Consider the following 25,999-nt stretch of genomic DNA (forward strand, 5'->3'; position numbering starts at 1 on the left):
CTGTTTGCGACTCCGGCTTGTTAAAACCTTGTCGTTAGCTTTGGCCTCTGATGGGAGTTCTACGGCGCAGTTAGGCATCGGTGAACCACTTCTCCCTACGTGGACCAGTAGTCGAGCAATACCCCTGAAATGAATTTTAGGGGAATCAAGGGGTTGCAGATGTGATCCAATCTGAGCCAGAATCCAATCACTGTTATTAAAAGTTCTGTCATGAATGCATCTAGTAAACATCCACTAAAACTTGAATACGAACGATACTATCCTTATCCCTTGTGTTATCTCGGGGTCAAGATGACCCACATTTCGTTCAAGTCAATATCATCATATAAAATGTCAGCATTAATATAGCCTTTAATACAGATTTTTTTTAAATAACATGTTTAATTAGATAAAAATGACCAAACTTCACTGTAAAACCACATGTGTATATATTTATAAAACTATGGAAGTAAATTTTCGACGCTGGACTTTGAGTATGAGTATTTCTAACATTGAATTTTTTTAATTTTACATTTCATTTCTTTAAACTAAATGTTTTTTTTATACTATTTTATACTTTTATTTTTATCCTACTATTGCATGCATTTTAGATAGATCGATTGTTATTTTTTCAGTTCACGGCAAACATCATAAAAATAAGAACAAAGTGCAAACAAAAGAACAAAGTGCAAGGGATGACAAAGTGCAAGTATGAAGAACATGGATCAAAAGGAAGAAACGCCAAGAAAAGGATACAAAGGAAAAAGAATGTAATTTAATTTTTATTGAATGTTTTCCTACGTTTAATTTTTAATATATATATTTTTAATATTTAGTTATTAAAACCGAACATTCTTTTTTACATTTAATTTATTTTTAACACGTTGAATTTGACACTAAACTTTTTCATGCACCATGTTCATTGTATTTTTTTTAAATTTTATTTAAAGTTTATTTAAATTCCAAATGGGTCAGAAAAAGTGTTATTATGCCATAAAATTAAGACAATATTTAAATGCTGAATGCATTAATTAAAAATAAAATATGACATTAAATCAATACGCAAACATATCAAACCAAAGCCCATAAAAAGGACAAAAAAAGATTGAAAAAGAGGGGAAAAAAGGGAGTTTTATAGTTTTATTTTGACCGATGTCTTAGTGAAATGAAATATAAATATTAAAATGATCAATAAGGGAGTCATGTGAAAACTTTAAAAGTATGTTTGCAAAATAATAAATAGTATAGGATAAATATGTTATTTTTTATGTCAAATAATACTTAATAATGTTCCTGAAAAAACAGAAAAGAAAATCTTATTCAATAGGATCCTGAATATTGTCATTAATATAAACTGTTATTCAAGCAGGACACATTGATGAACTGTTTATATATTTTTTATTTATATTTATTTTTGATTATTATTATTAACGATTCTTATCAAAATTTGTATTGATTTTCGGTCATAATTGTAGTCTTTGTTAACTACACTTTCTGAAAACTAAAAGCCACTGTTTTCTCCTGTATAGGCTTTGCTTTCTGTTTCTTTAACCATGACGGAAATGAATGAAACCCCCGTCTCCGACCCACTGGCGTGAAGCAATTTGGTGGTCACGTGTGCTGGAGCCATCGCTAATAGTTACAAGCGCTTCAATCCCAGTATGGCCAGTTGTTCTTTTTCTAGCCACTGACCACTGCAGCTTTACATTTCTGTTTTATTGCCTTTAAATAAATATCAAGATCAGAACCTTTGAGACATATTCAGAACCGACACTAGTATCTCCTAATAGTCATAGTTGGTACAGTTTAGACACTCAATAAGTAAACACAATAAAAAAACAATTTTAATTAAAATACAATGACATCATGAACTATTATTATCATTTATTTCCGTTTTGAATATCTAAATCATAATTTTGGTTCCTCCAATATTGACCCTGAATTAGGGACGAGATGGTCCGAGCACTGGAGCGTCCAGAAGAACACTCAGGGTGTGGGCTGAGGGCTCAGGCGCGCTGGGAACGAGTGAGACGAGCTCAGGAACTTCCATGCAGCATTTGAACCGCACCAAGCTGACGTCTTTACAGCGGCTCGTTGACGAGAAGCATTTTCAGAATAAGGGTTTCGAAATCATAATAATCGGTCAAGTAAAAAAGATGGGACGAATAGGGGATTTGAGAAAAAGGAAATTAGATTTATTGTATTTTTAGTCATTAATATAATTTTTTTTTAGTTGTATTATTCATTTTTTTTCTGTATTTTTACCACAAATAACCGCAAGTTGTTCACAACGCTGGCAATATTATAATATTAATATAATATAAATATACGCTTTTGACTTTCTGATGAATAAATAAATGACGGTCTTATATAAACTGTAATCTTAATTTGATAATATATTAATTCTAAAGATTTGAAAGTGGAAAAAAACATTTATTTTATTTCGTATATTTTAAATCAATTGTGGAAAAACAACAATTCGAATTCAGAAAAAGTGTTAATATGCCATAAAATTAACACAATATTGAATTTTAAATACATTTATTACAATTAAAATATGATATCAAATCAATACGCAAAAATATCAAACTAAATCCCACAAAAAGGAGAAAAAAAAGATTGAAAAAGAGGAGAAAAAATATATAAGTAACAGGGAGTTTATAGTTTTATTTTGACCGATGTCTTAGTGAAATGAAATATAAATATGAAAATAATGAGTCTTGTCAAAACTTTAAGAGTATGTTTGCAAAAGAGATACAAACAATAATAGGATAAATATGTTTTTTTTTATGTCAACTAATTCTTAATAATGTTCCTTAAACCAGCAAAAAAATCTTATTCAATAAGATCCTGAATATTGCAATTATATAAAATGTTATTCAAGCAGGACACAATGATGAATTATTTATATTTATTTAATTATTATTATTACCAATTCTTTTTAAAATATATATTGATATTCGGTCATAATTGTAGTCTTTGTTACATTTAAAAAGGACGTCCACGCGTTATTAAATCGCCTCGAACTTTTATTCTGAAACACACTCCCGGATACAACCGCGGTCCGGGCGGAGGGCGCTTCACAGATGTCTCGCCTGCTGCGCTATCTGGATTAACGGCGCAAAGACGGCGACCGGCGCGGAGAACTGGGATCAGGGGACTGTCCTGCTAAGCCTGCGGTGTTATTGACCGGACGACAGCTTTACTGGACCTTCCTTCACCTGTTGTCCCTTTTTTTTTTACCACCTTCTGGTTGACTCCAATTTATTGTTGTTTTTTTTTATTTATTTGACGACGCAGAGGAGAAAGATCCGTGAAGTGAAGATCCCCCCCAAAAAAAATCCAAAACCACAATTTCATCGAGACTAACAGAGGGGAAAAAGTCCTAATTTGTTATTGGAATAACTGGACTTTTTAACCCCTTGGATACCGCAAGATCTTGATCCATAAGGGGGACGCATAGTTTTTGGAGGTGAGAACAGGAGGATTCTGGGGTTGGGTAGGTTTTTTTTTCCAGCTCCCTTCCTTTTTGGGATTTTTTTTCTTTTTTCTTTGGTTCTCCTACTGCAGCCACTGGATGGAGGGATGAAACCTGGAGCTTGAGAGAGAGGAGGAAGAGGAGGATGTTGTCGGCTGCTGTGAGAATACCAAACGGACGCACCCCACACTGGAAGACAGGGATTGAACTATAAAACCCGAGAGGAATTAACAACGAAAAAAGGAATCCGTTTTTTTTTTTGTCCTTCCTTTTTTTTTTCTTTCTTTCCTTATCACATTGGGGCGTATTCCGCAGTTTGGAATCTATTATGGAGTTACAATGACATTCCAATGATGGCAACCGTTGGAGACGTTTTTGCGCCTTGACGCACGAAAACCGGCGCAAAAAAAAAGAAAAAAAAAGAGGTAAAGTTTGAATTGGAATCTTAAGTTTGTTTGGCAAAGAAAATGACGCTTGTGTGCGTGAGTTTGATGCGCACAGTTGTGTGTGTGTGTGCGTGTGTGTGTGCAGGGCAAAAGACCGCACCTCAAAAAACATCCCAACATCTCCACACCCGGTTACCCATTCATATCCTATCGAGGGAAAACTGTGAGTTGTTTGTTGCGTGTTACTTCACGTGTCAGCTGTGTGTGCGTGCGTGAAAGTGTGCGTGCGTGCAACTCCTGAAACGCGATACAGGATATGTGACACCGTCAAGTCCATGCAGTTCCATTGACATCCACTCCCGACACCAGGCATGATGTGTAGCTTCACCTTTACTTATCCATCGATCCGGTGAAGAAAGAAGAAAAAAAAAAGATCTATCCATCCTTTTGAGATTAAAATGCAAAGAAAATGCGTCAATGTCATCAGAAAACCAGTGTTTTTTTGTGTTCTCTTGATCTATAAGGTGGAAAAATGTGTAAAAGTGTTTTGTGAAAACATTAGACACGTGATAATGTGTAAAATATTTTAAAAAAAGACGCAAGAAAATTGATTTAAGATGTACTTTTTCAAAGTCATTTTAATAAAAAGTTGGAAAATATGCAGCACATAAATCCTAAAATGGCCATTTTATGAAACTAAATTATTACTTAAAGTAAAAGTATGTGTTTGACACTATTCAATTCATCCATTTATTTTTTTTATATAATTTAAATTTAAAACACCATTTTCTAAGTAAAAAATAAAGCTGATGACATCCCCCGAAATTTTGAAGGAACAAAATGCCTTTACTTTCCCCTGTACTTTGTTTTCCAGATAGGTTTTGTTAAGATTAACCTATGCTGCCAATATGGGAAAATAGATTTTTTAAAGTATATATTTTTTTCCAATCAAAGTATAAAGTTTAGGAATGTTCACTTACTTTGTAATTCAATGACAGTGCTAGCTACAAAATAAAAAGGATAGGGATATATGCCTTAGGTGTTTTTTTTGGTTGTTTTTCTATTGTATACATGATATAGTTTAAAAAAATGGCACCTGGTTTTATAGATTTGCTCATTTGCCTACGAAAGAAGACTCTTTTCGGTGAAAAAATTGGATCTAAAAGGACAAAAATCCAATCCTGTCCAACTGATTTTGTGACATTTATGTCGTCAAACCAGATGATGTACACGACTCTGTTGTCAGACAGGCATGCTGTGGGTCCTGGCACCGGGCCTCTCAACGTAATACATCAACATACTCCAAAGAGACGGAGAGAGAGAGAGAGTGCATCCGAAAACCTGTCAAGATCACAGTGGGACATTAAATATCTCAATTACTAACAATTCCAATGCGTGGTCGTATGTTGACGCAAGCTGTTTGGACATCTGCTGACCCTCATTCTTTTCCACAAGCTTTGTGTCACAAAATGGACACGTACATACATAGTTTATTACCAGCAGTATCATGTCGATACAAATGGAGTGCAGAGTGGGCGTGGCTATGGTAAACAAGATTTTATCTCCAGGAAAACTAAGTGGGCGGAGCCTTAGCTAATTTTCTCAAATCGATGCATTGAGAAACAACCAATTGAGATGTTGAACAAACAATCTTGAAGAAGGTTTTTCCACCCATTTAATATGAGAATTAAACCTTGTCAAGTCCTGTTACAATAGCTAGGTCGCGCTTTATTAGCATTAGCATAGAAACACCTATTGACACATGTTTCGTGGTGCTAAATAATATAAACACTTCCCAAGGAAGTGTTAAAAAAGAAAAAAGAAAAATGAAATTGCCGCAGAAGCTGAAATTAGCGGCATTTACACACCACTTAGCATCATTAGCCTTTGATTGTTTACGCCATTAAGCCTTTACACGCAAATACAACATCTTTATTTAAGCGCAAACATTATGACAATCTCTGGATAAACAAGCCCCACACTTATGGATTATAGATTCCGTGTTCGTAATTGATTCGTAACCCATAAATCAAATCCTACGCACAAACGTCCACGTAGCTCATGCTAATGGTCGTCATAGCAAATTAGGCTAAACTAGCCACTTGGCCTTCGTAGCCAAAGGTCGCCAACTTCTCGCGTCCTGAAGGCAAAGACCAAATTTGTGACTGGTTAGGAGTGATTCGTATTCACACCGAGTAAATCATGACCACTTTCCTCAAGACTTTTTTACATTTTCATTTGTACCCATCGTCAGAAAAAACGGCAACGACTCAATATTTTTCCTTGATCGTGCGCCGGTACAGTAGTCTGGTTGATTGATCAACCCAATAAATGTATGCGTACGAACCACTCATGCCGGTGTTAATGGCCCGTGGATATGGAGGTATTATGCAAATGATTATCTGCTTGTCGGGGAGAAACGAAAAAAGAACGAGGGTATCTGAATGAGAGTGAGGGAACGAGTGATTTTCAGTCCATTTCAGAGGTATTTAGACTTCTATTTACATCGGAAAGGAATGTTTTCGTCGTTCCATTACGGCCCAAATGAGTTGCTGTCAAATGGTTCCAGCAGTTGAAGTGTGAGATATGCACAGAAAAGTAGAAAGAGTATTAACAAAAAAAAAAAACAATGTCCTATTGCTTTACAAGAGGATTATAGAGAATATTATAGAAGTTGACCCACAAAACAAAATGTGCCTTGCATTTTTTTAGACTTGATTTTGGTCGGGCAAATATTCGTGATTACCAGCCAGAACTTTTTGTTCAAAGTTTGTCAAATTATTTAATCATAAATATACTAAATAAAAAATATGTCAGCTAGGGTTACCAAAATAGGTGGCCCTGTTTAGGGCAGTACTTCTTCCAATACCACAGGGGGCAACAGCGAGTAATGACTATACACCAAAACCCTGATTTTTGATACGAATGAATCTGTGTTTAAAACCCCAACTTTTTTGGTACAGCGGACCGTTTAAATGTCAGGATTCTTTTCACGAAAGGATGTTCAGATAAAAAAAAGTAATAATACAATAGCATGACCTGCCAAAAAGCTACATATAAAAGCATGAAAAAAACATCTCACGATAACGCTGAATCAGCAATATCTCTGGACTGGATACAACAAGATTTTTGTGTGTTTGCATCCAAGTATGTTTGTTTGTATGCCGACGATGGTGTTCTGTATGTGTGCGTCTCCTAGCTTTGAGAGACTTTGTGCCAATGTGTGAGTTTTTGTTTAAGAGTTATTTATATGGAATGATGACTGAAAAACTGCAGTTTTGTTTCTAAAAAGTAAATATAATTTGAACAAAAGTGATCAAATTTTCTTCTGTGGGGCCCAGTAACAAATGGATGTACATGGACCGGTACCGGTAAGGACCACTTTGATGCAATGAAACCATTATAATTCAGGGTAATACGTGTTTTATTTCATCACTAGCATTATGGTAGGATAGAAAGTTTGCAAAAGTTTCCATCTCTCAACTTTCCTTCTTCAAGAAGTCCCACTAAGCACTGAGACGAACACAAAGCAAGTATTTAGAGTCTCTAAGATGGCTCAGACAGACAAATCCGAGAACAGTTTATCGATTTCCTCTCTGGAATTATTATGTTCTATCATCACGACTACCCGCGAACAAAGTGAAACGGAATTCTTCGGAAAGGACATCTTGGGAGAGACGGACACGAAAAGAACCAAAGTTGACTATTACATCCGCTGTGGGACGGAGGTCTCGAGAGGCGGTGAGCGTCGGTACTTTATACTTCACGGGGGCAGCCGGGTTTTTTGTATTCTGCCCATCTCTTCCTTGCCCTCTGTTTATCGGTCTCGCTCTCGCTTTAGCGATCTGACAGAGGGCTGCAGGATCCCGTGGTGGGGATGGTGGAGCTCTAATTCAATTTATTCCACTGCTCAGAGACAGACGGGGGAGAGAAAGGCACGGGGAAAAGATAAGGCGAGTGGATGGAGAGACCACAGATGTTAGAACATTTCCTATTAGTAGGGAAGCGCTGGCTATAAAAAAAAAAAAAAGGAAGCCGGTGACATCTGGATGATGGAAATCCTGTGTATGCAAATGCAGGACACTCGACGGGGATGGCGTCGTACCTTCTGCGTCGTCGCTCAGACGGTACAGTGGTTGGCTTGTGGCCTGAGAAGAAGATTGTGGTGTGGTGTCCTTGAGCAAGACACACTTCAGCGAGAATTCTGACCCGCTCAAGTAGAAGAACTCACATTTCTCCGATCCTTAAGACTCTTCACTGGCTGCCTTTGAGTATTTTTTTTGATTGTTTAAGCGCTTTGTGACCCTGGTCTTAAAAACGTTCTATTAATATAAATGACTTACTTACTTGATTGTTCCTTGTGGTTAAGCTGGTGCGCTGCGTCGCAGCCTACTCCCATCACTGTGTGATTGTGCAAGCGGGTGATAACGTACAGTATTTTTGTGTAAAATGCTTTCGGTGCTCAAAAAAAAAAAGCGTGGACACAAACACACATTAACTATTAATAACCTACTTAGTTAAAGTTAAATGTGTATTAAGATAATCATAAAGTACTAACTCAAACTTCTTGTTTATGGAATCAGTAATAATACGAATAAAATAAACAGATATTAATCAAATAAATTAGAATCAATTAAAATAAAATAAGATACATTGCCATAAAATAGTATTAAATAATACTATATAAAGGATACACACAAAATAAGCAGTAGAAAAATGGAACCAACCACAAAAGCAGCCATCTGCGGCGCCATCTTGAATTCAGATTTGCTACTATATTCTACACTTATATAATAATAGCAGTAAAATTCGTAGTTCACTCTGAACTACATCTCCGTTACTGATTATAAACAGGCAATACATAAGATATTAACTTGATAACTTGCTTCTCTCCATTTACCCCTCATTAGGTTTTAATGCCATTAAAGAGGTAATAAACAATAAACTGTTATAGTATGAATAGCATAATAATTCATCAAAAATAAAAAATTAATATGTTTCCTAAAGTGGCAGCATATTCACACTTAAGTCAAAACTTATTTTTATTCCACGGTTCTACAAATATTAACAGCATCCTTATTACAGTACATGTTTAAATAAAACTTATTTGTCTTTTAAAGAAAAAACTACTTTTAATAGTATACTCCAAAATAAGTATGTGAATATGTACCATATTAAAGATGCTGTTAATACTTGTGTTTTATCGCTATTTATAAACATTTTTGACATATGTAACTTTCAATTATGAATATTCGTTCACTTTAGAATAGGGAACATATTCACAAGTATTTATTTTTTATGAATTAATACTTTTACAAAAAGTTTTATTAACAGCGAATTACCTCGCTAGAGGTAATAGGGGGTAAATAGAGAGAATTTTGTTTTCGGTTTAGCTTTAATTACTAATTTTTAATAAACAGTAATTAAGGTGTTGTTCGGCGTGAACTCCTTCGGGTCACCTTGACCCTGAGATAACATAAGGGTTGTTATAATGCTTTTAAGGGTAAAGTATAGAGTATAGTTATTATTTTAAAATGGTTTAAAAAGTTGCAAATTTAATTAAAAAGTTCCAAAAACTGTGTCCCAAAAGTAAGAGCCACCATCCACACTGAAGCTGGAGAAATTCTTTATCTCTTAAATACCTCAAAAACAATAAACCGAGTCATACAGTGAAGCTGTAAAACCTTGACTCTTGCTTACACTTAAAAGTTTCGTAGTAACACAATTCCTTTGTTGGTTTTTATAATTAATGTCTCCCTTTGTGTGTCGGAAACCAATCAAAAAGTTGCCGCACAGCTCGCTCTTGCCAAGCCAGGATTAGCCGTTGACTGTTGGCTTTGGTAACGTTAAACCCATGGTCTTTAATTACACGGAAATTGAGTGATGTCGTCAGTTATGTGGCGAAGTGTCGGCCAAAAAAAAACACAACAAAAACAATGGTGGCCAGTGAAGCCACAGCCAGACAACACCTTCTTTGGCGTGACCTGACTTTCATACTTATGGTGCGTACTTTTCTAAATCTCCCTTCCAGAAAAAAAAAGGCTGAATGTGTTATGTGTTGTTGGCTGAGAAGAAAATTCATTAAAATAATAATCCACACTCCCAGCAGGAAGTCAACTTCAGACTAATGGCCTCGCCAAATTCTCTGGAAAAAAGACTTTGCTAAAACAGATAGAACTCCTTTTTTTTTTAAAAACAACTCTTATGACTTTTTAAGTCCTCCCTTGTATCACGCGCTAGTAATATGTGAACCTCTGCTCTCTTTATAGAGCGTAGTGAGGTGTAAGACAGCGCTGACCTTCAGCAGGGATGAGAGTTGTCTCGGGCTTTCAAGAGCAGGATCTTTCGGTTGCACTGGCAGGGAAAGTAGAGGAAACATGGCAGTTATTTTTTTTGCTCGTGTTGTATTCTTGTAGACGTAACTACCCATTTTTTTGTGTCAAGGAACATCGCCTAGAGAACATGTGTCAAACTCATAGCCCATTAAGTCATTTTATGTGTGGATGGATGTCTTAAAATACAATAAAATTAATAATCTTGTTGATATAGTTACCTATAAAAAGGTCAGGGTTTAATGACAGAATCAAAAGACAATTTTAAAAACTCTTACTTCCCGTTAGGCAGATATATACTGTATATGGTACATTTGGTTCATCCCGTGACGTGGATCCCTTAAAGATTTTGGCCCCTTGTGTGATAGAGATTTACACCCGTGTCCTAGAAAGAAGACAAAAGTACACAAACAAACCCTCAAAAGGTTAAGGTTAAAAACCGCTGTCGTACGATTGTCGAGCTCTGCCTCAGGTAGGGTGGGAGACAGCAGGGGGTCTGTATCAATAGATGGGTAATATCTATACTGACTCCTTTAAGAAACATCTTAAGACGTTTCTATTTGTTCAGGCTTTTCCTTGAATTTCTCGAACTCCTGTGTTGTTCTCAGTATTATCTTGATCTTTAAAGTATGTACTTTTTTGAGTATTGTTTTGATTGTTTAAGCGCTTTGTGACCCTGGTCTCGAAAAGCGCTATATAAATAAATATTACTTACTTACTTCATTTTCTTGAAAATTAACTAGATTCATACCTTAAATTGAAAAAAAATACATTATTTTTTTCTGTTACTGATGCTGGATACTTCTGACACCAGGTCTGGCGGGGGTTGAGATGCTGAGGCTGGTGCCTCCAACACTCAAGCGTGACAGCGTCAGGTTGAGTTAACTGGTGACATGACAGATGTGAAACATCGTGAGCTATAATGAGCCGATATTCCGGATGGAAAAAAAAAACGTCCGTGGAAGTGACATAGTTCAGCAGAAGAATTCTGGCCCGATGCCTACAAGTGTCAACGTGTCAATCTCATGCACCATTCCCTACACGCACTCTGGATTATTCCAGATTTATTAATCCTTAAAAAAAGTGCTTTTTCAGTGTAATCAAATACAGCAGCTGCGCTCTACACATGGTACTTGAAAACTGGCCAGAAAAAGTCATGACAAACACCGCCGCTGATGAATCTGCGTATTCATCATATTACGCTCTACTTAAATGTTTATTTGAGGGTTATTAAGAATAGGATGTACTTATCGTTACAGCAGCGTAACTGTTACTGTGTCGATAACCGCAACAAAGGTGTCATAAAAGAAACATCTGTTTCAATGTGTCCAACAAAGTACAGCCACTTATGATGCTGTTAATTAATGCATGTTGACAGATATTTTGAGTGTCATGGTGAATAAAAACTGGCCGATTATTTCACACTTAAACGATGAATGAAGATGGGAGATTGGAAAAGAGTTTTTTTTTGGCTATTGAAAATATATTCTATGATCATTTAAAGCTAAAGAAAATGTGGGTGTTCTTTTCTAGCAACACTGTCTCGAGACATTCGGTGACCTTATTACTGTTCTCCCGACAGCAGTACTTTTTTGTCCGCATAATTTGATCCTATCAGACACTTAAATAGGAGAAAAGAGTCAGACATTCTTTAGTGAGTCATTTTAAACTCACAGAAAGTTTGCCAAGAGTCAATCAGCACCACGGAGAGCTCCGCTAGCAGCAGTTAAACATGTTTCACCGGCAGGAGTTTGGATTCAAATTTGGGCGTATTGAGTATTGACAATTGTCTGGTGATAACAGAGACAACAATACTGTAGTAACATGGATATGTGTGTAGTATTGTTGAGTACTTGACTCTGGTGTTGCAGAATTTACAGACCACATGCTTTCATTTGTTTTTAAACCAAAATATGTCCAAACGTCAGCTTTAATAAGCTGCCGAAGTCGACTGTATCCTCTCGTCCTCAGTTAACCCGGGATTGCATTGTTCCTTTGAACAATGAAAATGAAAATGAACCAATTTTGTGAATGTTTGCATGCTGATTGTAAATAAAAAAAATACTTTATACTTAATACTTAATTACACATATTATATAATTGTAAACCATTAAAGAACAATGGTAAACAATAACCTGTTATTTGAAGCACAAAAAAATACAAAATGATTACTTTTTGGTTAAGAAAAAAGGGCTGTCGAATATCAATACAGTATTTAAGGGAAAGAAAATAGCAATATGTCATATATATACAGTACATGTCATATATATATATATATATATATATATATATATACGTCATATATATATATATATGTGACCCTGGTCTAGAAAGGCGCTATACAAATAGAGATTATTATTATTATATATACGTATATATATATATACAGTATATATACATGTCATATATATATATATATATATATGACATATATAGGCAGGAGTGGAGTGAAAACATGATGTATTTCATGTTAATCTTTGTATCCTTTTCTTTCTGTTATTTTTCTTCGATCTATGTTCATTATACTTAGATTTTGTTTATTTGTATTTTTGTTCTCTATTGCACTTTGTTCTTGTTTTATGAATCTATCCTCTGTGTTGCTCTATCTATCTATATTTCTAGCTCTTTTTTGCTATTTTACAAACGTAGGTGAAACAAACCAAAAAAAAACAGTGGATATAAACAAGATTTAACGCGTCATAGGCGTATGTTATAGTTTAACAACCACTATCCTTCTATTTAACTACGTCCCACAAATCTTAGCGGCTGATTATCGACAAACTCGCAACAACCAAAAAACTCCATTATCTCTCCAAAAGACCGTCTGATTATCCGTGTTGAAGATCGATTATGACGTATAACTTAGCAACGGGAAAACCTTGAGAGACCGAAAGGGAGGAAAATAAATAGAAAGACTGAATACTACTTCCTACAAACTCATTAATAAGAGTTTTAATAAAAATGAGTTCATGAAAAGTTGAATATCATCCGGGTTTGCGTCAGTATTTAGGAACATTTTGCTACCAAAAATAGAACAAAACAAACCTTTGTAGTCACAAATATATATATATATACAATACAAGTATATATTTTATAAATAATCAACAATAATTCAATTTTCCTCTGCATTTGCATTGACGTGCATCTCAAACTCACGACCCTGAACCCGACGATCCTGATTAAAAATATCAATTTTCTAATCTCCGGACATAATGAGATTCTTGACAGCAGGACAAGAAGGTCATCAGTGATGAACAAACGCCGCTTGTTTTTTTTTTTTTTGGTGAGCGCCATCGGGACCTGTGCAGATTAAATGGTGCATTTAATTAAGAGGCTTGGGATCAGGAAGTCAGAGAGAAGTCTTGGCCCGGGCCATCGGTAGCCACATTTAGCTTAGCTTGTTAGCGCGAGCCATCTGTTCCCTGTCCAGATTAGGGCGACGGTGCTAGGCATTGTGGGAGGATTTTCAGTTGACGGTTAATGGAGAAATGGGGGTGTTAGCGATTGTTAATAACTACTTATGATCTTAAAAAATAGGTCTAAGCTATTACTTTTATTTGGTTTTAACCTGTGTTTACACATTTATAAATAATTGCTTCCCAGCATTCACACAATTAAGATGCTGTTTTAACCGTGCTGTTTCGCATCCCACAAATTTTATCCGATTTGAACAAATTCTGCTTGTTTCCAAAATGCGGACTTTGTTATAGCTTTCTTTTGTCTTTTCCACTCTTTCTTTTATTCCTCTTTTTGTACCCCATTCATTTCAATGGGGAAAATCTTCAACCCATGTTTCAACTTCTTCCACTTTGACCTACTACTTACTACTTCTAATAATACTACTACTTCTACTTTTCTACTACTTCTATTTTTACTACTAATTCCACTACTTCTTCCACTACTACTACTTCTATTTTTACTTTGCTACTATTTCTATTTTTACTACTAATTCCACGTCTTCTACTTTAACTACTAATTCCACTACCACTTCTATTTTTACTACTAATTCTACTACTACTTTTACTTTTCTACTACTTCTATTTTTACTACTAATTCCAAGTCTTCTACTTTGACTACTAATTCCACATCTTTTACTTTAACTACTAATTCCACTGCTACTTCACTACTACTACTTCTATGTTTACTACTTTTTCTACTACCTTTTCTACTTTTCTACTACTTCCATTTTTACTACTAATTTCACATCTGCTACTTTTACTACTAATACTATTACTACTTCCACTACTAATACTTCTATGTTTACTACTAATTCTACTACTACTTTTATTTTTCTACTATTTCTATTGTTACTACTAATTCCGCGTCTTCTACGTTTACTACAAATTCTACTACTACTTCTACGCTTACTACTAATTATTCTACTACTTTTACTTTTCTACTACTTCTATTTTTACTACTAATTCCAAGTATTCTACTTTGACTACTAATTCCACTACTACCACTTCTACTTTTACTACTACTACGTTTACTACTACTTTTATTTTTCTACTATTTCTATTGTTACTACTAATTCCGCGTCTTCTACGTTTACTACAAATTCTACTACTACTTCCACTACTACTACTTCTACGTTTACTACTAATTCTTCTACTACTTTTACTTTTCTACTACTTCTATTTTTACTACTAATTCCAAGTCTTCTACTTTGACTACTAATTCCACTACTACCACTTCTACGTTTACTACTAATTCTACTACTACTTTTTATTTTTCTACTACTTCCATTTTTTCTACCAATTCCACATCTTCTACTTTAACTACTAATTCCACATCTTCTACTTTAACTACTAATTCCACTACTACTTCCACTTTTACTTCTACTACTAATACTGCAACTACTTCCACAGCACAGCAGGGTCCGCATTCACACTACATTTTATTCTGGAAATGCACTCTTTCTAGTTGAAAATCACCTTTTAATTCAAACTACTGTGATGAATCAGACTTCTAGACAATTCTTTGCATCAAATTGATACGAGACAACCATCTTAATCCCGGGTTCTAATCTGTAATTGAATGGGATTAGCGAAAGGAAATATCCGTACGTCTGCGTGCGAAGGTGTTTTGTCTATCCCTGAAGGGACTTCTTCCGTCTCCCATAATGAGCCGTCGTGCTGACAGTCGGGACGGCTTGATCTCGCCGACACCCCGCTGACTCACACACTGTAAACCCACAAGGATAAACATCATTACACACGACAGACAGAAACAAAACCGTGAACGGCTTTAAAAAAAAAAGCGACAATCGCACGTTGCTGCAGGATATTCTGTAAACAAGGGACGACTGAGTCACATTGTTTGGGGTTTTATCTCGTCAACAAACATGGAATTATAACAGTATTCAGGAGCTAATTTTGACTTGTTGTTGAGACAAGTTAAGGTGGTGAACGACTGATTTCCTGTTTTAGATCCTGAATCCTATGAAACAAAGCGACAATTAAAATGCCTTATTTCTACTTCTGAGCTATTTTACGATGAATAGGATGAAATTAGAACGAGAGAAAACACTAAATTAAAGATATTTACTGACAGTTTGTGTCTTTCCAGTTGGTTCATTGAAGTGTGAGGCCTGTTGTTTTATTTTTTCACATTCATTTTTCTCAACAATAATGTATTTTTTGAGGCGTTTTATGGAGCTATTCTTCGTAGAAATTCCGTCTTTATTCACGTTTTGCTTCAACCCTCAACTCAGCTTTATTTATAAATCACTTTGAAACAACAGGAGTGAGAACAAAGTGCTGCATAGGAATATATAAAATAAAAACAGTTAACAATAACCAAGATAAGCAAATAAAACAAGTAAAAGACACACAAAAACACATAGAAAGTCTATTATTTTCACTTTGTCATCCATTTCCACTTTGTTCTTTCTTTCTTAACTTTTTCCAGTGTCGCTGGTGCTTAAATTGTCCTCAAAATATTTCAACAATAAAACAAAATAATACTCTTTGTTCCAGCAATGTTCTTTAAGTATTATTTTGGAGCATATTTCTTTTAAATTGCAAACGGTTAAGTTATATTCTTCCAGTATAATTCGGGGCAAAATTGTATGCGCCCACGCAAGATAAAATGCCGACTGATACACTATTTTTTTTTCAACACAAGGAATACAACAAACACATTTTTGGGGGCCTTTGGATCACCTTGACCCTGAGATAACACAAGGGTTAAATGCATTAAGTTTTGTGTGTTTAAAAGTAAATCAGGGGAAAATCGAAAGGAAATAACTTGGCACTGAAATATTTGCTTTTTAGTCCATTTACTACACTTTATATAAGTAAGAGTAGTGCTTATCTTGTGGGTTTGGAAGTATTGCTTACGTTAAAAACAGTATTGGTTGAAAAAATAATATTGGAATAGAAAATAAAAGTTAAACATGGAAAATTCAGCAGCCAAAAATACACATTTATTTACTTTTAATTTGATTCATTTTCCCATCAAGGTTTGTTACAAAATAATCACCTTTTCAAGTCAAAACTTGAATCTTACATTTTTTAATAAATGAGTTTTGCCGTTTACTTTCGTTTCCTACTTCAATATTTATTTTTTAACCAATATTTATGGCAATTACATTTTCTTCAGCCAATATTTTTTTTTATTTTACTGCCAATTAAAAATGACATAATATTAAACCCTAATAATCCAAAATAATTAGTTCAAAACTGTTAACTGAAATTGGACAGAAAAAAAAACAAAATTTCCTTGTAATATTTGTCGACTGTAGTAGTGATGTACTGATGAAGCTTCATGAAACAGTGTCATGTAGTTTAGAGGTCAATAGGTGGCGCCATCAGTTTTAAAAAGGATGTTTCATTAGAACAGTTGTTCAAAACAAAAGGAAAATAGTGCAGAGACCGCCATCTAGTGGACTCTGAGAATAATGACACTGTTTCATGAAGCTTCATCAAACCAACACTAATAAAATAAATGAACCAAAATCTGTTCCGGAACATATTTCGATCAACCAAAGATGTTAAATTATAACTTCGTGAAATAAAACAAGTTGAGCAGGCAGAGGGTTTAACTTGACTCGGATTATTCCGTCATATTTTCAGAAAAAAAGCCTGTGAAACTCCGCTATCTTCACTCCTAGTGTACTTATCCGAGGGAATCACCTGCGCCAGACGCCGCTTTGTAAGAGATAAACCCGCTGTGATAAACGGATAAGATGCGGAAAGTGCTCGAGTGTGGATTTAAATAAAACACAATCGTTAATGCCGCGGCTTTTTTTTTTTCTTTCACACGCTCACGGGCGGCAGATACTCACTAAATCTGTGCTTACGTGGGCAAAGGGTCCGCGTTCACGAACGGACGCCCGGGTCGGAGAGTGGGCCGAGGAAAACCATGTACTGCATTACCGCGGCGGACTTCTGGGAACTGAAGGTATGACTCAAAGCGTTCGCCAGATGCAGAAAAGTCAGCACTTTTCACCAACATGGAATAGTTTCGCCATTTTGCTGCAACTGTACTTCTCTGGCTGTCGAGGTTTGTACCTGCAGTGTTGCTGGTTTGTCTGCAGGAAATTGATGTTTTTCTCGTCTTTAGAAAGAAAAGAGAAATCCTTGCATTTGCTTTTCCACGATTTCTAATATTAAATACACAACTTATTTGGAATTTTAAAAGGGTTATTGATTGTTTTTCGTGATACTGTGTCAATATTAAAAGGCAATGTATCGATTTTCAATAAATATATATTAGTGAAGCTTCATGAAGCGGTGTCATTATATTCAGAGTCCACTAGATGGCGTCTCTGCACTATTTTCCTTTGTCTTAAATTGTTCTTATGAAAAATCACATAATTTTTAAACTGATAGCGCCACCTACTGACCTCTAAACCACATGACACTGTTATATATATATATATATATATATATAATTACTCATATTTAATTTTTATCTTAGTTATTTTATAGTTTATTTATCAAAATATATCTTTTTTTTTGTTTCCATTAACAAATATTCTCATAGTTTATCTTTTTTGTGTTGCAATTAAACTCACTGCCCCTAGCAGTCATTACGTTCTACGCAGCTTAAGGAACAACAAATTATTGCGAGTTCCCTGCCATGACTGAGGACGAGAGGATACACGCCGATTAAAGCTGATGTTTGGAGATATTTTAGCCTTGAGATCTATTCATTCAACCTAAAAGAAATAATATCGTATCTCAAATTATGCAAGTCTATTGAAATATATCGTATTAAATCGACCAGAGAATGTAAAATACACAATATTTTGTTTTAATTCAGGCTTTCAATGACAAGATGAATCGGAAAAAAAACACAAAATTGTAACAACTGAGAGTCAAATTAAGTGAACGTTTTGAGAATATTCACAATATAAAGAAGTTTATTTGAACTTCATCTTCATATATTGATCGATAAATAATAAATCCATCTTCTACCATCTAAAATGTCATTTAAATCATTATCAAAACATCCAGCGTCGATCCGGTAAAGACGGCGTGGAGATTATTTTTAGTTGTACGAGGGCAGCAGCTCGAGCCAGGACTTTCCAGTTTGGTGTGTGTTGATGTTTACTCAGCGCAGGTATATCCTAGCGTACACTGAGTCACATCCTGTGACCCATTTGAGCAACGCTGCTCCACATGACCTCATTCCGACTGGAAAAAAAATGATACCTTGCAAATGCAGCTGCTTCTGCAGGGTTAGAATCGTTGGCACTTTTTCTGGCCTTTTTCACGCAATAACTGCTTATGAAGTGACCTCGAGAAAGACTGGAATTTAGTCCAGAAACTACACTGACTAAGAAGATTTGAATTGATGTAGAGACAAAGAAGTGCGTGTGTGTGTGTACACATGTGTGTATGTATATTTATGTACATGTGTTTGCAGGTGTGTTAACATTTTAACACGTGTATGCACCTGTGTGTACTTGTAATTATACATGTGCGTGTGTACGTGTCTGTTTACATGTGTGTGTGTGTAGGTGTATACGTGTGTGTGTGTGTGTGTACATTTGTTTCAAGGTGTGTGTACTTGTGGATGTGTGTACGTGTGTGTGCATGTACGTTTATGTAATTGTGAGTGTACTTGTGCGTGTACTTGTGAGTACATGGCTTTACATGTGTGTGTACATGTGTGAACATGTGTGTACATGTGTGAGTGCGTGTATACATGTGTACTTGTGTGTGTACATGGTTGTACATGTGTGATTGTACATGTGTAAGTGTGGTTACATGTGTGTGGGTGTGTGTACAAGTGTGTACATGTGGGAGTGCGTAGGTGTGTGCACAGATATTTGTGTCTTTTCACACGTGTACGTGTGTGTACATGTGTGTATGTGTGTGTGTGTGTACACATGTGTACTTGTGTGTGTACATGGTTGTACATGTGTGATTGTACATGTGTAACTCTGGTTACATGTGTGTGGGTGTGTGTACATGTTTGTACGTGTGTGTGTACGTGTATGGGGGTGTACATGCGTGTATGTGCGTGTACTTGTGTGTGTGCACATGGTTGTATGTGTATGTGTAGTTACATGTGTGTGGGTGTGTGTACATGTTTGTACGTGTGTGTGTGTACGTGTATGGGGGTGTACGTGCGTGTACTTGTGTGTGCACATGGTTGTACGTGTGTAAGTGTGGTTACATGTGTGTGTACAAGTGTGTAGGTGTGCGTCACACCCTGGTGAGATAAGCTTGTTAGTGCAGCTCCGGTTCAAAGAGTGCGGTGCAGTTGTCGACCTTCCACACACGAGCGATTGTTGCTCCTCATTAAAGTTCGTGAAAAACATTAAATTATTACCGTTTTCTTTCTGTTCTTAACAAGCTGATTATATGGAATAAGTCGGCAACACAACTACTTATCATATCGACTCACTTGTATATTTAAATTGTACATTTCCTTGTTAATCTCATGTGTGGCGAACATGAAGACGTTCCCGACGCGACCACTTCCTTCATGCTAAGCATGTGTCGGCGCCTCCACTTGTGTGTGTGATCATTACGTCCTGATTGGAAGCCATCTGGGCCGGGCTGGCTTATCCGGAGTCGCCCGCTATAAATATTCATAGCCTTGACTTTAAAAAACCTCCATGAATATTCATCCGGCCTGTAGGATGTAGACGGTGGAGTAACTGTGATTTCCATCAGCAGGACAGGAGTTAACAGACCTTTTTTTGGTTTTTTTTCGAGCGACTTGGAATTCTTGGTGAGTGCCAGGGGCCCCTCGGTGTTTTACCCTCGTTATGTAGGGATTTAGTTTTTATCGTTAGTGGCTGTATTTGAATGTAAAATACATTTGCGGTACAAATGCTCGCCCGTCCGGATACAAGTACTCGATGTTGCCTGGAGATGTTTACAAGATATACAAATGTTACGAATGACAAGGCTATGTAAAGCGGTGCTAGCATAACTTTTTCGGTCAATTGCGACATGACAATGAAAAATGATGCGGAAGCTAACGGCTAAAAAAAAGGCTAAAATCGAAGCGACTTAGAAGACTGTGACTTATATATATAGATATATTATAAATATTTAAGCTACAGAGCTTTCATTTAGTTTATATATATATATATATATATATATATATTTATATATATATAAATGTGTATATATACACACATACATATACACATACATATATACACACACACACGTATATACACACAAATACAGTACATACACACACATACATATATATATATAGACACAAATATAGAATACCAATATACAGTATCGGGGAAGGGGATATTTCGACGTATTGATATTTGAATAAAATAAAAAATACAAAAAATATATATATATATTTATATATACATATTGGTGTATCGATTTTAAAATATGTGTTATACAAATGCAAAAAAAACCCCCAGTTAATATCAGTTATTTTGCATTCGTAAGTAACCAAGTAATTATTGTTTATTTAATTAATTATTTTATTTAAAAGCACCTTTCCAAGCCCAGGGTCATAAGGCGCTAAAAAGGAAACCAAAAAAATGTTTAAAATGCTGCTTATTAATATCATATTTGGTCTTAAAAAATATGATTTTCGTCAGGATGAGCCGTCGCCTTATTTCCTAAATCCTTGCGATCGTTTTAAGACGTAGCGACTCAAGCTTATGCTAGGCTAATGCAAGGTAGCTCGCTGTTTGTTATCCATTGAAAAGGAAATCTTTCTCCATTTTCTGTGGACAAAATAAATCTGTTTAAAAAGTGTAACATTATCTTCATGAGCCATTTCGTTCCTCAAAACACACATTTATGCAACACAACTTGCATTATTTATAGTAAACATAATTGTCCAGGCGAGGAAAAGACAATGTTACCCTATATAGAAACACAACGAGTATGTTTTGTTGCTGCTTCTTTTTTCGCCAAAGGTTGCGTGACTTCTCTGGCTTGCGAGTTGAGGGAAGGAGGAACAACCTGGACACACACACACCAGCAAACACACACACACACACACACACACACACACACACACACACACACACACACACACACACCAAGTGCTTTATAAGAACTCACCAGAGATGAGAACAAAGAGCCTCCTCTTAGAAATGATATGAATTATTTAACTGCATAAGAACAAAGGAGGGAGAACAGGAAAATGGAGATGGATGGATGGATGGCGAGGTGATGGAGAAAGAGAAAATCATGGTGAAATTATCCTTTTTTTTTAAAGTTATTATTTTGATCTTAATCTTTTATTTTTGGTGAATTATTTGCTTTTTAAATGTTGCACTTTACTTTAAGCCAGGCTTATCTACGTAACAACAATCCGGAAATATTTCCTGTAAAAAGGAACATTTTTCTGTGAAACCCCCCCCTTAAAAAAGTATACCTTAGCATGAATGTTGTTTCCAAACTTCACTTCATCAGGAAGACGAATGATTCCTCTTTTGTATGCGGCCTGAGATGCGGGCGTGCTGAAAAATGCTTTATATTTATGGTGATGAAAGGAAATATATTGTCAGGCAACTACTTTGTATGTAAATGTCTCATTACGGCTCACGCCGGTGCGTTTTGTAGTTTGCGGAGACGGTTTTGGTGGAGGGTGTGCATATTAATAAAGTTAATAAAATCCGGCGCGCTGGAATAATTGTCCATGGCTGCTGAGTTCGCAATCGGGCCGTGTTAACGGCGCCTGGTCCTTATGGGTTGAGCTCCATTTGTATCGTTTCTTTCTTCGTTGAAAAGAAAAAGTTAAATTCTTCCTGCACCCAAACTAGTATCATAGGTTACGCATTTTGTACTTGAACTGTGGATGTATTTTTTAAATTGTGGGGGTATGGGGGGGGGGGGGGGGGGGCTTGCCATGACCCCTCGATGACCTTTAGACGTGACCCAAATTACTAAAAAAAAATGTATTTGAAAGGTATCAGAAAGTAAGTACAGTGGTCTTTGCATCGTCTAATTTCCATGATGATTGTAAAGTTTATTTTTCTAGTCATGGAGGTAGTAGTCGAAGTACTCGTCTAGTAATCGAGCAAATGGTTTGGTAGACTCTACCAATCGGATTCTACGAGTACTACAATTTACCAATGAATTCATCTTTAGCTTAGCAACACAATCTGCCAATCAAATGAGGTCTGAACCAGCCGATCTGTTGTGTGGAGTCCCTCAAGGTTCTGTATTGGGTCCTTTGTTATTTTCGCTGTATTTGATTCCACTGGGTAGAATCATTGAGAGGCTTCCTGGTGTTTCTTACCACAATTTTGCGGATGAAATCCCAGTTTTACTGATCGTTTAATCCAATTTTTTTTGCTAGAGATGAAACAATGGCTAAATTAAAACACTTTTGTAGCTAAATGTGGACAAAATTCCTAACTGTGTTTTTTTTTGCGCCTGATGATAAGGTTAAAGGGTTGAGTCAGTATTTGGGTGACTTGGATCAGACTGACTCTAAGACACCAGAGGGCTGTATTTGACAAATACAACTGACCAAAAACGATTTCTGTCAACTCAGAAACAAATCTCCAAACTCGATTTTTAAAAAAAGCGAACAGGGGTTGAATTGCAACACTGAAATTAACAAATACTATGATTTTTTAATTTTACATAAACCATAAAATAACTTAAAATAAAATATGCTTTGAAAGCAAATTCACATGTAACAATCTGTTTTTTTCTTTCATTTTGCTTTCTGGCCGAGGTTGACAAGAAGAAAGTCCATTTGATGCAGGGTGACTATGTTTTCCAAATTTGTCTCCAAAAACCCCAGAGGGGAAGTCAGCTACTTGTTATCTGTTAGCAGCTGTTCCCCTTCAAGTGACAAGAGGCCAGCGCAATGCAGGCACCTGGTCCACGACACACACCGACAGAAGTAAACGGGAAAAAAAAATCAAACTAAAGCTAAGGTTGTGTTTAAGGAGCAAAGAGCAAATGCATCATGAGCTGGAGAAACAAAAAAAAGAGGGATGGATTGTCAGAGGGCAGGAAATGTAGCGGGTTGGACGGAAGTGTCGTGTTATAGGTCACATTAGAAACTGTAGCACATGCATCACAGCGCAGGTGCAAATTGAATCTGGGATACGAGAAGGAGGGAGCGAGGGAGGGTAACAGAAAGAAGAGAAGGAGATGAAAGGGTGATGAGATACTGGAGGTAGTCATGGTTTGTATGAATGACTAAGACTCTCGCCACTGTCTTTGTCGAAGAAGATTGAATCAAACGTGTAATTTTCCGTGACAAAGACACAATTTAGGAAATAAGACGGTGTCGGAGAGTATTCTTTATTTTCAGGCTGGTCTTCAACTACCTTCATCTACCTTTCCTCACTCACTCAATCATCCATCTTGGACCGCATGTACTTCTGGTTTCACCATCATTCAAATGCTATTAGAGATCATCCCACTTCTGACACCATTTGAAACAGAGAGCGAGGATTTTTTTATTTACGTACATGCTTCAGTTTCTAATCCATCTGAACTTGTGTAAATTGTAAACAGTACAGTTTAAATTATTAATAAATACCTCTGCCAAGGAGGTCACTTCATAGTAGTTAGCTAAATTAAGTCAAACACTAACATTTGAACCATGTTTTAAAATTAAAGTTAAAAAATGATTTTCTAGAAAGAGATTAGATAAATTGTATTATCATTTAATTTAACGTATATTAAGACATATCGTATCGAGATATTACATTTTCTCCGTATAGTTCGGCCCCTTGTGTACTTGAATCCAGAGATTATAAAAGGATCCATCGGGTTTTACGAGTACTACAATTAAAAATGTGTTTTGTGCGAGCAAGTTTTGAAAGTCTACTACCAACTGCCGTCAATTTCTTTCATATATACATTAATGTCAAAATAGGTATGGAATCATATTGATAACATAAAAAAACATATGAAAACATGCAATATGACAAGAAAAATGTCAGTTATTGCGATTTATACCTTTTTGAAAAACAACATTTTACACATTTGGCCAACAATTATTTACGTTCACATGGTCCGTCGGATATCAGACTTGAGTTTCCGACATTATTTCCCATTTTCAGAGACATTGATTTTTTCTTTTCGTGGTAAAAATAGGTCGATTTCTACCCTTTTTTGAGACTTCAAAAAACAAGATTTTACTCATTTGGCCAACAATTATTTACGTTCACATGGTCCATCGGATATCATACTTTAGACTTCCGACACTATTCCTGTTAAATGATGACTTTTGGCCTTTTTCACAAGTTTTCGTGGTAAAAATAGGTCGATTTCTACCCTTTTTTGAGACTTCAAAAAACAAGATTTTACACATTTGGCCAACAATTATTTACGTTCACATGGTCCATCGGATATCATACTTTGGACTTCCGACATTATTCCTGTTAAATGATGACTTTTGGCCTTTTTCACAAGTTTTCGTGGTAAAAATAGGTCGATTTCTACCCTTTTTTGAGACTTCAAAAAACAAGATTTTACACATTTGGCCAACAATTATTTACGTTCACATGGTCCGTCGGATATCATACTTTAGACTTCCGACATTATTCCTGTTAAATGATGATTTTTGGCCTTTTTCACAAGTTTTAGTGGTAAAAAATAGGTTGATTTCTAATTAAAAAAAACAAAACAGAGCGATCGGGTTTCAGCAAAGAAAGTCTCAGTAAATGGAGTTAGAAAAAAACCAGGAACAAGCCTGCATTTAATCTCATGCTTACTTTTCTTTTAATAATTGAATCAAAATGTTTGATATATTTCTCCTCTGTTTCACACACACACACACACACACACACACACACACACACACACACACACACACACACACACACACACACACACACACACACACACACACACACCATTTAGGAGCTGTCTGTACAGCTCAATTCAGTTCTCAGTGGGCAAGCTGGGAGTAGCTTCACAGCCAATTTTCTAAATACTCCTACTGTGCGAGTGTGTGTTTTTGTGAGTGTGCATGACTGTTTGCTAATGGGAATATGGTGGCGGATCGACTCCGCCAGCCTCTGTATGTGGGTTATGAAGACGTGGGCTTCGGAGAGAGAAACAGGATGAGACACCGGAGAGACAAGGACGACGTCGTTCATGTGGTCGTCCGAGACATCGGCACGTGACGGAAATACACACATGTGACCACGTGCACGGACACGTGATCTTTAGCGTGATTTGTTCAAGATATTGAGTCCAAATCAGAACCGTAAAATGAATGTGGTTAGGAGGGAATTTACGAAGCATTTACTTGTGCATGTTTGACCAAAAAACATATATTTTTTGCTTAGTATAAGTGAAAAAATGTGTAAAAAAAAAAAAAAATCAATATTCACCTGAGAACACGTTCCTACATCTCATGTTTATTTAAGAAACAATCTTCTAAAGATTATGTTTACA

The 25,999-nt window shown here is 36.0% G+C and overlaps 1 protein-coding gene across 1 annotated transcript in view; it reads left to right on the top strand.

Moving 5' to 3' along the window:
• Window positions 1-3,060: 3,060 nt before the first annotated feature.
• The window catches only part of lrfn5a (leucine rich repeat and fibronectin type III domain containing 5a), a 101,130-nt gene continuing 78,191 nt past the window's right edge, over window positions 3,061-25,999 (top strand). The window contains exon 1 of the mRNA XM_087779843.1: window positions 3,061-3,882. The gene's annotated coding sequence lies outside the window, so the exon portion shown is untranslated. The remainder of the gene's footprint in view (window positions 3,883-25,999) is intronic.

Source organism: Callionymus lyra, chromosome 18, assembly GCF_982586985.1.
Source record: "Callionymus lyra chromosome 18, fCalLyr1.hap1.1, whole genome shotgun sequence".
In the NCBI taxonomy this organism is placed as follows: Eukaryota; Metazoa; Chordata; class Actinopteri; order Syngnathiformes; family Callionymidae; genus Callionymus; species Callionymus lyra.